Source organism: Gossypium hirsutum, chromosome A07 (assembly GCF_007990345.1).
Source record: "Gossypium hirsutum isolate 1008001.06 chromosome A07, Gossypium_hirsutum_v2.1, whole genome shotgun sequence".
Lineage (NCBI taxonomy): Eukaryota > Viridiplantae > Streptophyta > Magnoliopsida > Malvales > Malvaceae > Gossypium > Gossypium hirsutum.
The window spans coordinates 86,309,314-86,325,238 of NC_053430.1; the positions used below are offsets into that span (position 1 = coordinate 86,309,314).

Here is a 15,925-nt window from a genome sequence, read left to right on the forward strand (position 1 = left end):
GATATGTGGTTGTTAAATGAATGGATTATGCATGATGATGGATAGGTATTTGGGTATGAATTTGTTATGTTTTGATATGGAAAATATTATGTATTGAAATGGTTATTTTGGTTTCCAATTGAGTTGCATAAATGTCATCAATTATGCTTGTAAATGCTTGTGTTTATAGGGTGGCAAAATGGCTTTGCAAATAGCCTATTTTTGTCCACACGAGCAAAGACACGAACGTGTGTCTCAGCCGTGTGTAACACATGGACATGTTGCATGGCCGTGTGTCCCCTAGTGTAGAAATGAAATTGAAGTTAGTATGCTCCACACGGCCTCACATACGGGCGTGTGACCGGTCGTGTGGTACAAGTCAGTATACCCCCTAAATGGCATACGGCCTAGCACACGGGCGTGTGACTTGGCCGTGTTGCATAACCTAGTATACCCTACAGTTTTGGCACGACCTGATACACGGGCGTGTGTGGCCATTTCGAAGGGCACACGGGCTAGACACATAGGCATGTGGTTGGCCATGCAACCCAAGTCAATATCCTCTCTAGTTTTCATACGGCCTGACACACGACCGTGTCCTCGACCGTGTGACACAAGTCAGTATGTATGCCCTGATTTCACACGGTCTAAGACACGGGCATGTCTACTAGCCGTGTGAGGCACACGGCTTGTTCACACAAGCATGTGACATTTGAAATGTTGAAATTTTTCTAAGTTTCTAAAATTTTTAATATGTTACGATTTAGTCCCAAATGCATGATTAAAGCCTTGTACGCTTGTTTTAAGTACATATTGAATGTGAATGAATGATATTGCCTGAGAATAGATGTTATTGGATAAATAATTGTTTTGAATTGAGTTATAAGTCTGGTAATGCCTCTTAACCTATTTTGGGGATGGTTACGAGTTAAGGGTGTTACAACTTCAAATGGATTTGGTGGCTAAGCTACAAAATTATTAGCACTATTAGCAGTAAACTATTTTAACATAGAGGAAATAGACGATACCTGAGCCAATAATGAAGTGAGGGCGTCAACTTCATGAACTCTAGCTACACGTCTTCTTGAAGTTGTTGGATTTGTTGGCCATTGATAGCTATTATTCGCGATCGTCTTAATGATCTCATAAGCCTCATTATAAGACTTAGACAAAATTGCACCATTCGCAGAAGCATCTATCATCAATCTTGTATGTGCATTGAGACCATTATAGAATGTCTCCAACTGGATACAATGAGGAATCCCATGATGAGGACACTTACAAAGTAACTCCTTGAATCACTCCTAAGCCTCATACAAAGACTTGTCATCCAATTGTTGGAAAGTTGTGATCTCGTTCCTCAACTTAGCGTTTTTGCTAGGCGGGAAATACTTAACCAAAAATCTCTCTGCTAACTCTTGCCATGTAGATATGGAACTTGGTGGCAATGAATTGAGCCATCCTCATGCTCGACCTCGCAACGATTATAGAAAAAACTTCAACCTCAATGTGTCTTCAGTCACACCGGCTATCTTATATGAATCACTCACCTTCATAAAAAATCGAAGGCAGAGATATGGATCATCTATGTGCATACCACTGAATTGGCCCACTATTTGGAACATTTGAAACATCACTGGCTTCAATTCAAATTGGGTTGCCTCAATAACTGGCCTTCTAATTTCTAGATTTAACTCAGTGAAAAGTGGCACAGCATATTGTCTAATGCGTTGATCCCTATCATTGGAAATGAGGATGGGATTTCGTACACGATTGACTTCATTACCTCGATCTTGATTCTGATTTCCAAGGACCATCTCGACTTTTCTTTGAATTGTTTTTTCACGTCTTCTTTTTTTGAAAGTTCGCTCAATTTCAGGGTCTACAGGGAGTAAATCGACAATTCGGTCTATGCTCATAAACACTTGAAAAGAAAATGACAAAATTAAAAAGAATAAGTTAGTAATGTTAGAAATAAACCAAATTGGAAGTAAATAATTTCACAAAAAAAAAACTATGGCAACAGTTAACAATCCCCAGCAATAGCGCCAAAAACTTGTAACATGTAGGTTTGTGCAAGTGTACACAGTCGTTATCAAGTAATAAGTAAGTGTCAATTTATCGTCTCCTCAGGGATTGTATGTCACCTAATTTGTAAAATTATATTAACAATTTGGTAAATAAAAACACAATATAGTTGAGAAGTGATGATTAAAATATATTTAACTAAATGCAATGATCCTTGATGCAAATTATCCTAAGTATGCAAACTATATGAATGAGATAGATTTTAGCAAAGTTAAACACAATTTGCAACAATTATAACATAAATAAACTAGGACAATTACTTTAATTAAACACAACTTATCATAAACATGTTTAATAATATTGGGAAAAACATTCCATGGCAATTCGATCTTTCATGAGTTTGGAAACCACATTAGGTCCTTTTGGAATCCTTTACTTAGTAAATACGCATTTTACTTATCCTTATTTACTAAGGGTTTCTTAGCATTCATGTGAGGTAACAAGGACGTGTTAGGTTGGAAACAGTTTAATCACACAAATTTAAAAACTATGCAGATAACAGAGCTTGGTTAAAGTTGTTATGCAACCTGTAATTTAATCAGGTTAGGATCTAAATTGAGCATGCACATTTCAATTATGTGTCCATTGGCTATCATCTGGTTAGGATCACTCAGCTAATTCAGGTGTATTTCAATCACGTATGAATGAAATACATACTTGATTTTAATTGAAAACATGATTGATTGAGGCACAAACATTATAAGCATGAATCAAATAAATATTATTTAATCAAAGCAATTATCCTAGCTTAAATAAAATTAAGCTAACATTGTTGTAAACAAGAACAAAGAACACATAGCAAAATTTTTAGATTAAATTAAAGAAAGGAAAGATTAAACCCAAATCAAAGTGGCTGTCACCCAAGACTCTGACTTACTAGACTCTTTTGCTTCTTTACTTTGCTCCTTTACTGATGGCTCTCTAAGGTGGCCAACCAAGGGCTCTTTAAGAGGCTTAATTGCTAAAATCTCTATGAAGAGATGATGCTAGGCATGGGGAATGGAAAAGGCTAAGAGAATTTGGAGAGAAGAGAGAATGATGAATGATGAGGGATGATGAATGAGGGAATGAAGGGGTCATATTTATAGGTGAAGAGAGGTGGGTAGTTTGCTAAAAATATCAAGTTTTAGTCTCTTCAAATATTTTCCTTGGATGGCCAGCCACAATTAGTGGAATTTGAGCTGATTTTTGCTTGATTTTTAAGAAAATTAAATGACATAATAAATCAAGACTGAGATTCGATCAAACGTAAATCTTCAGGCAAATCTCTAATTTCTTCAACAATGCAAGGACCTTGTGTAATTAAACCAAAAAGTGGTTTAAGAGGACAACCATGTGCAGTCGAATTTGGGTTGGCTTGGTCTTCGATTTGGACAATTTTGTAATCCAACAAAGCTATCAGACCTGTCCAAAATAAATTAATTTAAATGACCAAAGAATAAAATTTAACCAATTTAAATATTTAATTAAAACCCAAATTATTAATGGAATGTTTTAAAATGAATTATTAAATATAATTTAATATTTTATTTTTTAATTTAATCATGCATGGCCCATTTTATGTCTTAAAAATATAATATGCTCAAATCAATATAAAATATGTCATTTATGCATGAAAACTATATAATAAAGCATAAAATCAAATTTTAATAATTTCTGTCCTAATTTCATATTTTCACATATTTCATTAATTTATTAAACACTTACTTAGTTTTAATAACGAATTTTAAACAATTACTTAATTCTAATAACGAATTTAAGTAAAAAGGTGACAAATTATACAGGAAAAATCCTATATATTTTTCAGTTTACAATAAACAACCACTGTGTGCTTCATGTAGAATTTTCTAAATAAACTTTAAATTTCTTGGTACACAAATTCTACCAACATTAAACAATCATCGGATCCGATTTGATACTCTGAATCAGTAGTCGACTCACACTGTACTCTTTTAGCTTGCAATTCATTGTCACATTTTTTTAGCTTCACAAATTTGCTGAAGAAATACTGGTTTAGCTTTTAACTAAGCTAAAATCGAACCATCATCAGATAAGGCTAACTGTGTGTTCATTGCTCGCAAAGAAAATAAAGATTTTCTACTCAGAGCATCTGTGACTACATTTGCTTTCCCTGGATGATAATCAATCACTAATTCATAGTCATTCAAAAATTCAAGCCATCTTCGTTGTTGCAAATTCAAGTCTTTCTGAAACATTAAATATTTCAAACTCTTATGGTCGGTAAAGATATGACATTTTTCACCATACAAATGATGTCTCCAGATTTTCAATGTGAAAACAATAGCGGCCAACTCTAAATCGTGTGTCAGATAATTGTTTTCATGCGGTTTTAATTGTCTGGTCGCATAAGCTATCACTTTGCCTTCTTGCATTAGTACACATCCCAAACCGTTCAATGACACGTCACTAAAAATCACAAACTCTTTACCTGACTCAGGCTGAACTAAAACTGGTTCTTTAGTTAACAATGCTTTCAATTGCTCAAAACTCTATTGGCATTTCTCAGACCACTCAAATTTCACATCTTTTTGTAACAATCGAGTCATCAGTGTAGCAATCATCGAGAACCCTTTTACAAAACGTCGATAGTAGCCAGCTAATCCCAGAAAACTTTTAACGTGGTTTCTAGTCAACACCTGCTGAAATCTTACTCGGATCAACTCGGATGCCTTCCGCTGAAACAATATGTCCCCAAAACACAACTTCTAGGAGCCAAAACTCACATTTGCTGAATTTAGCAAACAATTGCTTATCTCTCAATGTTTGTAATACAATTCTCAAATGCTCGACTTGTTCAGATTCATCTCGAGAATAGATCAGAGTGTCATCAATGAATACAACAACAAATATATCTAAATACGGTCTAAAGATTCGATTCATCAAATCTATAAAAACTGCAGGAGCGTTAGTTAATCCGAATGGCATAACAAGAAATTCATAATGCCCGTCCTTGGTTCTGAATGCAGTTTTTGGCACATCCTAATCTTTAACTTGCAACTAATATTAGCCAGATCGCAAATCAATCTTTGAAAATATTGTTGCTCCTTTCATTTGATCAAACAAATCATCAATTCTCGGCAAAGGGTACTTATTCTTAATTGTAGTCTTGTTAAGCTGATGATAGTCTATACACAATCTCATCGATCCATCTTTCTTCTTTACAAAAAAAAAAACCGGTGCAACCCAGGGTGAAAAACTTGGTCGCACAAAACTTCTATTAGTTAACTCTTGCAATTGAGCTTTCAATTCCTTCAATTCTGTTGGTGTAACACCCCTTACCCGTATCCAATGCCGAGACAGGGTTCGAGGCGTTACCGGACTTAAGCATAAACATTCATACAAATCCGGCCCATAAAATTTGGACCAAATCAAATTCATCCAATCACATGCATATCATCCTTTATATGGGCCCACGAGGCCCAAAACATACGCTGGGAGTGGTTCGGGACTAACCAAAAACTTTTGGAACTTTTACTACACTTAGAAATCTTCATGCTCTGGAGAGTCACACGCCCGTGTGGGTAGGCACACACGCTCGTGTTGCTTGGGACTAACTCTCTGTTTATGATGTCATGCACAATTTGGGGTCAAACGACAAACACGCACGTGTCTCGGGGCCGTGTCTCTGCCTATGTGGCCAAGGAAATGGCTATTTACCTAGCCATTTGCCACCCTCATTTGTTCACTCACATACGCACTTTCAATGGAACTTAACATAGCACAATTAAGCTACCAACACAACCATAATCAAGGCTTAAACATATCAAAACAATTATTTACTGTTCATAACAAAACTGTCCACTTGAGTCATAGTCACTAAATTATTTATATCATGAGCTACAGAACTCTAAATTAAGATCTGCTTGATTTTTCTGAAACTAGACTCAAATATCTTCCTACCATAAAATTTTCAGAATTTATGGTTTAGCCAATAAGTACAGTTAATTCTTCAAATTTGTCCCTATTCTTCTGTTTGACAGTTTCGACCTTTCTTCACTAAAAATTAATTTTGGATGATGTTCCTGTTTGTTTCTCTTGAAATAAGACTCATTAAAAAATAAAACATATAAATTTAAACTCCCAAATATTTTTATACAATTTTTAATGATTTTCCAAAGTCAGAACAAGGGAACTCGAAATCATTCTGACCTTGTCTCGCAAAAAAATCAAATATATCATAAAATGAAATTATTTTGCTTACATCGTTTCTTTTAGACTCAATAAGATTTGATTTCATATTTTATTCAACCTCTAATTTGGTTTTCATAATTTTTGGTGGTTTTTCAAAGTTTTACTACTGCTGCTGCCAAATATTGTTTTAATGCTAATTTTACTCTTTCATGATTCCCTTGTACTAACTTTCATTAACATACCATTATCAACCACATCACACAATGACATTGGCATAGGCATATGAGTAATTAATATGCTTGCAACCCATTAGCAAATACAAGCCAATTTATATGGCTACATACCAAATCAAATCCTTATTCATTACAAGCCAATACATTTGGCCATATCATAATGACACATACACAAAATGACTAATATCATAATGACATTTACACAAAATGACTAAGTCCCTATACATGCCATAGACTCAAAGGTTTACATTCATTTACCCAACATGATAGCTTGATAGTCTGATAGAATCTCCGATGATGTCCAACCCGAGCTAGCTGAATAAACCTATGAGAGGTGGGAAAGAAAAGGGGGTAAGCTATATAGCTTAGTAAGTTCGTATGAAAATAATAACTGAATCATTTACATGCATTTACCAATTTCATCAATATGTTCTCATGGTTACACATTAATCAATTGTAATGCTCATCTTTTAATCTATAAACATAAATTTGTCCTGTTTTGACATTAGTTGAGCAAACATAAACTCTCATAATAAAACACTTCAACACTTGGCAAAACATTTCAGCATTCATAATGAAAGTGCATATTAATTATGTATATTCATATTTCCTAATTCATATAGCTTAACATCCTTCAATGGTCCAAATCTCTTAGCTATCCATACTTTCATATCCATTTTTATTAGCCTTTTGTGTAGGTCTTTCTCTCTTTTCATTATTCATTGAATCACAACATTAAAAGAATAAGCACATTGTATCTCAATTCAATTTGGCCTAAAAGCCTTACACATGATTCTCAATCAAACTGGCCATATACTTTTACGTCATAAATATAGACCTATAATTACAAGGTCATCATAGAAAATCATTCTCATAGACATAACTCATTCATTTGCATTCTTACCACATACCAAGCTTAATGCTTATGAGTTTTGAGTACGTACCTATACTATATCATAACATAACCGTATACTTATTCTTCTCATTAACTTACCCTTCGGGTTTTCCGTCAAGTTACTCGATAATTTACCCGTTGAACACTTGGAATACCATCGGATACTTGCACACCTCATATCATGTTGCTCACTTTTGAGCTACTCACGGGTGTGCTCACACAAGCTGTCAATCAAGATGTATCTATGTAGGCCACTCACACAAGCTGTTAGGTATCTGCAACACATGTCGGACTACCCAGCACTAGTAGAACATGTAAGACCAGCACCAGAACCGCCATAACATGTGTCACATATATCATGAACTCAGACCAAAACTCATGAGCTCAGATCACATGGTTCCTAGTGACATGTCACTTGTATCCTAAACTATTCCTAAGGTTCAAAAGGGATTTCCTTAATTACACTTCTTCGTTGAACTTGTCCAAACGACCAATCATATAACTCATGATAATGATTAATCACATAATTCTTCATAATGATAATAATAAAGATAATAATAAAGATAATCACATTTAAACATGAAATTACAACTCATCAAAATGTCATCAAGTATCATAAACATATTTTAGATCATATCATTGCATAGTGTATCATAAAATCTCATGGTCACTTCCGTAATACCGTACTCCAAAGCATTCGTATTTCATTTTAATAATAAGACATTTATCGCAATTATATCAATTAAACATTCATACATGTACAATTAAATTCTTATTAAACATACGAAATTACCTCGATACAAAAAATGGTGAAAAAGACTTAACATTCAAATACACGTTTTTCCCCTGTTCTAGGTCCAAACCTCGTTTTCCTTGATTTAAAATATCACATTTAGCTTATTTATTAGTCTCATTATTCATTGTGACCAACAAATCATATTATGGAAAATTTATGTTTTTGCCCCTAAACTTTATCATATTTACACTTTTGCCCCTAGACTCGTAAAATGAAATTTATTCAATTTCTTTGTACTTTAAGCCTAGTCGAACAATTTCATAACTATAACAGCCCACAATTTCCACTAAAACACACTTTTACTACATATTTTATAACTTTTACAACTTAGTCCTTTGAAGCATTTTCACCGAAAATCACTTAGCAAAACTTGTTTCTCTAACCATAAACATGCATAATCTACCATTAAATATCAAAATGAAAAAATTTATAACATGGGTCAAACCCTAGACCATCATAACTCAAATAAATGGTAGAAATAGGTAGATTTTATTACGAGGATTTCAAAAACGTAAAAATCATTAAAAACGGGGTAAGAACGAACTTACAATCGAGCTTGGAAGCTTGGAAAACCCTAGCCATGGTTTCTCAAGTAAAATTTTGCCAATGAAAAAGATGGACAAGAAATTTTGGCTTTTATTTTGTTTTTAATTCATTTTAAATACTAAATGACCAAAATGCCCCTAACTTAAGAATATTATATTTCACCTATTACATGTCCATTTTTTCCAAAAAATTAACCAATGGTCTAATTTCCATATAAGGACCTCCAATTTAAAATTTCATAACAGTTGGACACCTCTAACATGTAGAACTCAACTTTTGTAATTTTTACAATTTAGTCTTTTTAACTAAATTGTACTAAATTGAATGCCCAAAAGTCAAAATTTTCGAAAGAAATTTTCACGAAATCATTCTGTGAAATTTTAGACCATATAAATATAATAAAAATAAATTTTCTTATGTCAGATTTGTGGTCTCGAAACCAATATTCTGACTAGGCCCAAAATCGGGCTGTTACAGTTGGAGCCACTCTGTACGGAGCTATCGATATCGGTGATGTTCTCAGTACTAATTCAATAGAAAATTCAACCTCTCTGATCGGTGGCAACCCAAGTACCTCTTCTGGAAACATATCCAAATATTCACAATCCACTGACACTGATTCAATCTTCGATTCAGACACTTTTGTATCCAGTACAAATGCAAGATAAGCATCGCAACCTTTCCTCACATATTTATGAGCTAACATTGTCGATATCACTATAGGCAATCCACTCAACTCATCGGATTCAATTCAAAGAATTTCATTATTATGACATTTCAACTCAATAGTCTTTTGTCAACAATTCACAACAGCATCATGCAGAGTCAACCAATCCAAACCCAAAATCACAATGAATTCATCAAACGGTAAAAGCATCAAATTTTCTAGAAAACAGTAACCCCGAGTCATCAAAGGACAATTCTTGCAAACTTTCAACTAGGACATAGTTACCTAAGGGGTTCCACACTTTAATCATAAATTTGGTAGACTCAACAGGTAAATTCTTACTAGACACTAAATTCTTACAAACATACGAATGAGTCAATCCAAGATCAATCAAAGCAATTACATCAGTGTCATAGAGAGAAAATGTACCTGTGATAACATTTGGTGTTGACGCATCCTCGCGAACGTGAACAGCTCTGGCTGGTGCTTGAGCCTCGGATCTCACTGCAAATCCTTTGTTGCACCTTTGCTACTAGTCATATTTCCCGTATTTCTAGGTGGTCTCCCTCTGGCACCTGTATTGCTCAGTCTTGTATTCAGAAATTTGTCTTTCTCGGGTAACTCAGGACAATCCCGGATAAAATGATCTTCCGAGCCACATTTGAAACAAGCTTTGTTATTCATCCAACAATCTCCAAAATGCCATCTTCCACATTGCTGACATTCAGGTTTGTTGGTTGTGACACTAAAACACTTGATACTAAGGTGGCTTGAGCTTTAGGACTCGTGTATTGCTTCCCACAATCTCTATTAGTATATCCGACTAAAGTATTTGAACGATTATATGAATTCCGTGATTTTTTTGAAGAAGATAGATAGGGTTTACTTATTGGCCTCTTTCTCAAATCTCTAGCCTCGAAATCGGCTTTTTCTCGTTTCTTTGCCAAGTTCCTCGGTTTGCAAGCCCTGTCAACCAAAAAAAACCGAGGAACTTGCAAACCGAGGGCTTGCAAACCGGTTGATAAGATTAAGCGGAGTTGATTGCACGCGTAGAGGTAAGGTGATAAGATTTTGCCAGATTAGGGTGAAACCTAATAAGAGGATCTAGAGATCGAGTTAATGCAACACTAGGTGTTAGTTAGAAAGAGATTTCAATTAATCAACCTAGGGTTAGACGTTATTAGTCTCGAGAGAGATAATAATATAACTTAGGGATCTCTACGGATCAAGTCATATGAATAAATCGTCTGATTCAGAGTCAAATAACAAGTGAAGTCTAGGTGGATTTTTCCTTGGGTATTGTCTTAATCAATCGAATTTTCCCAAAAGCTTTTCCTCAATTTCTTTCTGTGCACTCTTAGTTTAGTTAATTAATTTAGATAAACAAGTCCCTCAATTTTTAGGCTAGATAATAAAAAGAAAGTAATTACTAGTACTCTTAGTTCCTTTGGGTTCGACAAGCCGGTCTTGCTAAAGCTATACTATTGTTCGATAGGTACACTTTCCTTCATCGTGATAATAGTTACTTTCAAGAACGCTTAATTATAAATTTTTAAAACCTGTCGTGAATATCACGTATTAAGTTTTTGGCACCGTTGCCGGGGAACTAGGATATTAGGAACACTCGATTTTCATTACTTTAGTAATTTTACTTTTATTGCAATTTAAATTTTTATTTTATTTTCTAATTCTTCATTTATTTTCTTCTGACAGTTTTTTCTAGTTCATGACCAGAAGAAACCCGTCGGGACCATTACTGTTTGATAGTGAGATCGATCGCATAGTTCGCAGAAATAGAAGAGAAATAAGGTAAAGCTTAAAATACACAGAGGAAGAGAAAAAGGACGATATTTCAACCACAACCGAGGAGATGGCTGAAAACCAAGAAAATCCGCTACCTCCTGCGATTGCTGCTAATCAAAATCCTGCTCTGCGTACTATGTATGATTACGCAAAACCTTCTTTAACAGGAATTGAATCGAGCATAGTTAGGCCTACTGTTGCTGTAAATAATTTTGAACTTAAACCTAACACCATTCAAATGATCCAACAGTTTGTTCAGTTTGATGGTTTGCAGGATGAAGATCCCAATGCTCACTTAGCAAATTTCCTAGAGTTTTGTGACACTTTTAAAATCAATGGCGTTTCTGATGATACCATTCGGTTTTAGTTGTTTCCCTTTTTGTTGAGGAATAAGGCTAAACAATGGTTGAACTCGTTACCACGAGGTTCAATCACTACTAGGGAACAAATGACCGAAAGGTTTTTATTAAAATATTTTTCGTCGGCTAAAACAACCAAATTACGTAATGATATCTCTTCTTTTATGCAGATGGATTTACTAACACTCTACGATGCATGGGAGAGATACAGGGACCTTTTGAGAAGGTGCCCTCACCATGGGTTACCACTTTGGCTATTGGTTCAAATGTTTCATAATGGTCTAAATCCTTCAACTCGACAGATGATCGATGCAGCCACTGGCGGAACCATCAATAATAAGACACTTGAAGATGCTTATGAATTTATAGAAGAGATGTCACTGAATAACTATCAGTGGCAAGTCATGAGGATAAAACCAACGAAAATAACCAGCATTTTTAACGTCGATTCGGTCACCATGCTCTCTAATCAGGTAGAATTTTTGAATAGAAAAATTAACAATTTTCTTGGTTCTTCATAGGATCACCCAGTAATGCAATGTGAAGCAAGTGGAGGTGGATCAAGCAATTCAGATTTCCCACCCTATCGCCACAACATGGAGAACGAGCAGTTAAATTACATAGGTAATAATCCTCAATCTCAAAATAATCCTTATTGTAATACTTACAATGAAGGTTCGAGGAACCACCCAAATTTCTTACGGGGAGGCCAAGGAAATCAGCGACCACCAACACCTCCAATCTTCCAACAACCACCCTACCAACAAGAGAAAAAGTCGAACCTTGAGGAGATGCTAACAAAAATCATCTGGGTGTCAGAAACTCATTTTCAGAATACTGAGATAACACTTAAAAATCAACAAGCATCGATCCAAGGGCTCAAAACTTAGATAAGTCAACTCTAAATTGATATCTGAATGACTACAAGGTAGCCTGTCGAGTAACACTGAATCTAACCCAAGGGAGTAAATCAATGCAATTACCATTCAAGATGAGGAAGGGTTAGTTGCACCTGAACCAGAACTGAGGCAAGAAACTGTGGTAAGTAAAGGTAAGAGTGAGGTGGACCATAATGACCAAAAACTGGTAAGTAAAGAATACAAACCTCGTATGCCGTACCCAAATGCGACAAGGAAAGACCACACAGAAGAACAATTCGATAAATTCCTTAACTTATTAAAGAAGTTACATATTAACTTACCGTTTATTGAAGCTCTTTCGTAGATGCCAAACACGGTCAAATTCTTAAAGGAGCTTTTAACAAATAAGCGAAAGTTGGATGAGGCGTCACATGTGGAACTAAATGCGGTTTGCTCAGCCATACTACAGAATAAGCTGGCCAACAAATTAAAAGATCCAGGGAGTTTTACGATTCCCTGTTTAATTGGTAGCCTAGATGTTAATAATGCTTTGGCTGATTTAGGGGCTAGTATCTATGTCATGCTTTGCAAAATGTTTAAACATCTAGGTCTTGGGAAGCCCAAACAAACTAGGATGAGTATTCAATTAACCGATAAAACAATCAGATTTCCTAGGGGGATTATCAAAGATGTACTCGTTAAAATTGACAAATTTATATTCCCAGTTGATTTCGTTGTTCTAGACATAGAAGAGGATAGTAACGTTCCTTTAATTTTAGGAAGGCCCTTTTAGCAACCGCTAGAACAATAATTGATGTTGGCACAGGTGAACTCACACTTCGTGTGAGAGATGAAACAATAACCCTTCAAGCTCGTAATTCGAGTAACACATCGAAAATTGAAGGTGGTTGTATAAATCATTCTACTAAAACTGACCATGTGGTGCAATCTACTTTGCAGGAAATAAGTTCGAAGAACCTACACGAACCATGTTCAAGCAACAACAAAGGACTTATCTATGAAGAATGAAGGCTACAAATCGAGGAACTAGATGAATGGCAGACATAGAAATCGAGAACACTCGATAAATCGAAACCGAGCCAAGATGAGCTTAATACATCACCAAATCAACTTAAGGTTGGAGACAAAGTACTACTAGATGCAGCAGATCCTCGCATTACCACTTCTGAACCTAATGAAGAAATTCCTCTCACGGTACTCAGTATTTTCCCATATGGTACAGTCGAGGTAATTCACCCAAAATTTGAAACTTTTAAGGTAAATAATACTCGTCTTAAACCTTATATTGATAAAGTTGATAGCAGGGATAAGGAGTGTAAACTCCTCGAGCCACCATGATCACACACCAGAGAGGTAAGTCAAGATTAGACTATAAATAAGCGCTTCTCGGGAGGCAACCCGAGCACTAATAGTAATTATTTATTTAAATTCTAGTTTTTCACATCTAACCTACTAACTGGGTCTTGTAACACAGGGCTTTCCCATCCACACGGCCAGGCACACGAGCGTGCCTTAGGATGTGCTCACACCACAGGAGGAGACACGACCGTGCGATACGACCGTGTGAAAATAGGGAAAAAATTTCTCCCCAACACGGGATACTATAAGTTGCCACGGCCGTGCGACATGGCCGTGGGCGAAACTGCCAAAATAACACAAGCGTGAGACACGCCCGTGCCTTGAAACCGTGGTTGAAACTGATAATTTAACACGGGTGTGCGACACGCCCATGCGATTCACCCGTGGTCGACAATGTCAAACTAACACGGGCGTGGGCTATTATACACGGGTGTGGGAGAAGCAAACGAAGCAAGACACAGCCGTGCGACACGACCATGTGCACCTACACGCCTAAGGAACACGGACGTGGGGGCGAATGTTAGACGCGCCTAAATTTAAAAATTGTGAAACACACGGGCAAAAATTAGGACACACGGGCGAGTCCCAAGGCCGTGTGCCCCAAAATCTATATAAACCCCTCACTATTCATCATCTCCCTCCCTAAAAATACCTAACCCTAGCCGCTGCAACTCCACACGCCCTACTTGCCACGCCCGTGCGCCGCCTATAACACTGTTTCCGATGATCCAAGCTTCTCCCTTTTGCATTTGTTTACTCTTTTCTCTCTATTGTCTTTAAATATTTTGCCTATTTCATTATTTCTCTGATCCATTTGACTATCTTAAGTGAATATTCATAGTAGAATAATAATACTCATGCTTGTCATTAAAAGAATATTGCTATTTTTCATACTACATTCATCCATTTTTCTCGTTTCCATGGATTTTATGCTTACCCACATGCACTCATGCATTAGATATTCCCGTAGCATTATTCTCATAGTCCTATTTTAATAACCTAATATATTTGCTTTAGTTGTTTTAGTTTTGTTTACTTCATCTAGTGCCTGAGTCTTATGAAATATTCCTACTTAGTTTTGTTTTTCCATGCTATTCTTGGGACATATTGGTTAAAATTTGACTTTTCAATGTAGATATACAATGTCATCCTCACGTGGTAAGAAGACAGCTGCCCCTGCCTCGAAGAAGAGGAAAGCAACAGCGTCATCATCGAGTCCTACCGCTGAGATCCGTCACCCTTCCGTCGAGTTCCCCTTGGGACCCCAAGAGGAGTTATTTCAGACATTACAGGCCTGGCCCCTAGGTGTGGGCCGCTGCATTGACCAGGCCGTACTTGAACAGATTCAATTGGCTGACGCCGTCGGAGCCCTCCTGACGATTGACCTGTGGGGGCTCTTCTTTGAGATCGTCAAGCCGACGTATCTCGAGTTCACATTAAAACTCTGCTCGATGTTCCATCTTTAGACCGTCATGACCAACTTCAATGATCCTGGAATGGTCCAGTTCCACCTCGGTGGTCTAGTACGCCAGTTGAGCGTACCCGAGTTTGAGATTGCACTAGGGCTGTACACTGAGGAGTTCATGGACGATAATGAACTCGACACCCTCCACTGCCACATCCACTACTCTCCCTCAAAGTGCTAGAGGTACCTCATCCCTGCCTCGGGCATCTACGATCCTAGCCGCTCCAAGGCATCGTCTCTCCCTCCATCCTTGAGGTACCTACACGCCGTCTTGGCTGACGCTCTAACGGGACGATGAGAGAGCACCAGTGTCGTCACCACCCACGATGCCTATTTCTTATGGAGCATGGCAAACGGGCACATCCTCAACCTCGCCTACTTCATCACCCTCACCATCCGCCATTAGACGGAGTGACATCAGAGGGGGTCATCTCTATCGGGCCCTATGTGACTCGATTGGCACGACACTTCGGGCTCCTCAACACAGCGACACAATCATCCTCCCTCACTCTCCACAAGGCATCTCAAGCATGCTAAACATGAGGATGACCAAGAAACGACGTGCCACCTACCTTCCTCAATACCGCCTCATCCAGTCCAACGAGGAGGAGGACCCAGAGGACATTGCTGATGATGTCCCTCCACGCCATGAGGACCCACTATCTCAGCCACCACCCATCCATCATCCAGTTCATGCAGCGG

The 15,925-nt window shown here is 37.0% G+C and overlaps 2 non-coding genes across 2 annotated transcripts; one reads left to right on the top strand and one right to left on the bottom strand.

Annotated features, from left to right (window-relative positions):
* The first annotated feature begins 1,239 nt into the window (after nt 1-1,239).
* LOC121204166 (small nucleolar RNA R71) lies at nt 1,240-1,346 on the top strand. The gene has a single exon (XR_005899095.1). It is a non-coding gene; the product is annotated as a small nucleolar RNA R71 (small nucleolar RNA).
* Nucleotides 1,347-11,655: 10,309 nt separating this feature from the next.
* Nucleotides 11,656-11,762, bottom strand: LOC121203884 (small nucleolar RNA R71). Its single transcript, XR_005898817.1, has one exon. It is a non-coding gene; the product is annotated as a small nucleolar RNA R71 (small nucleolar RNA).
* Between the last annotated feature and the right edge of the window lie 4,163 nt (nt 11,763-15,925).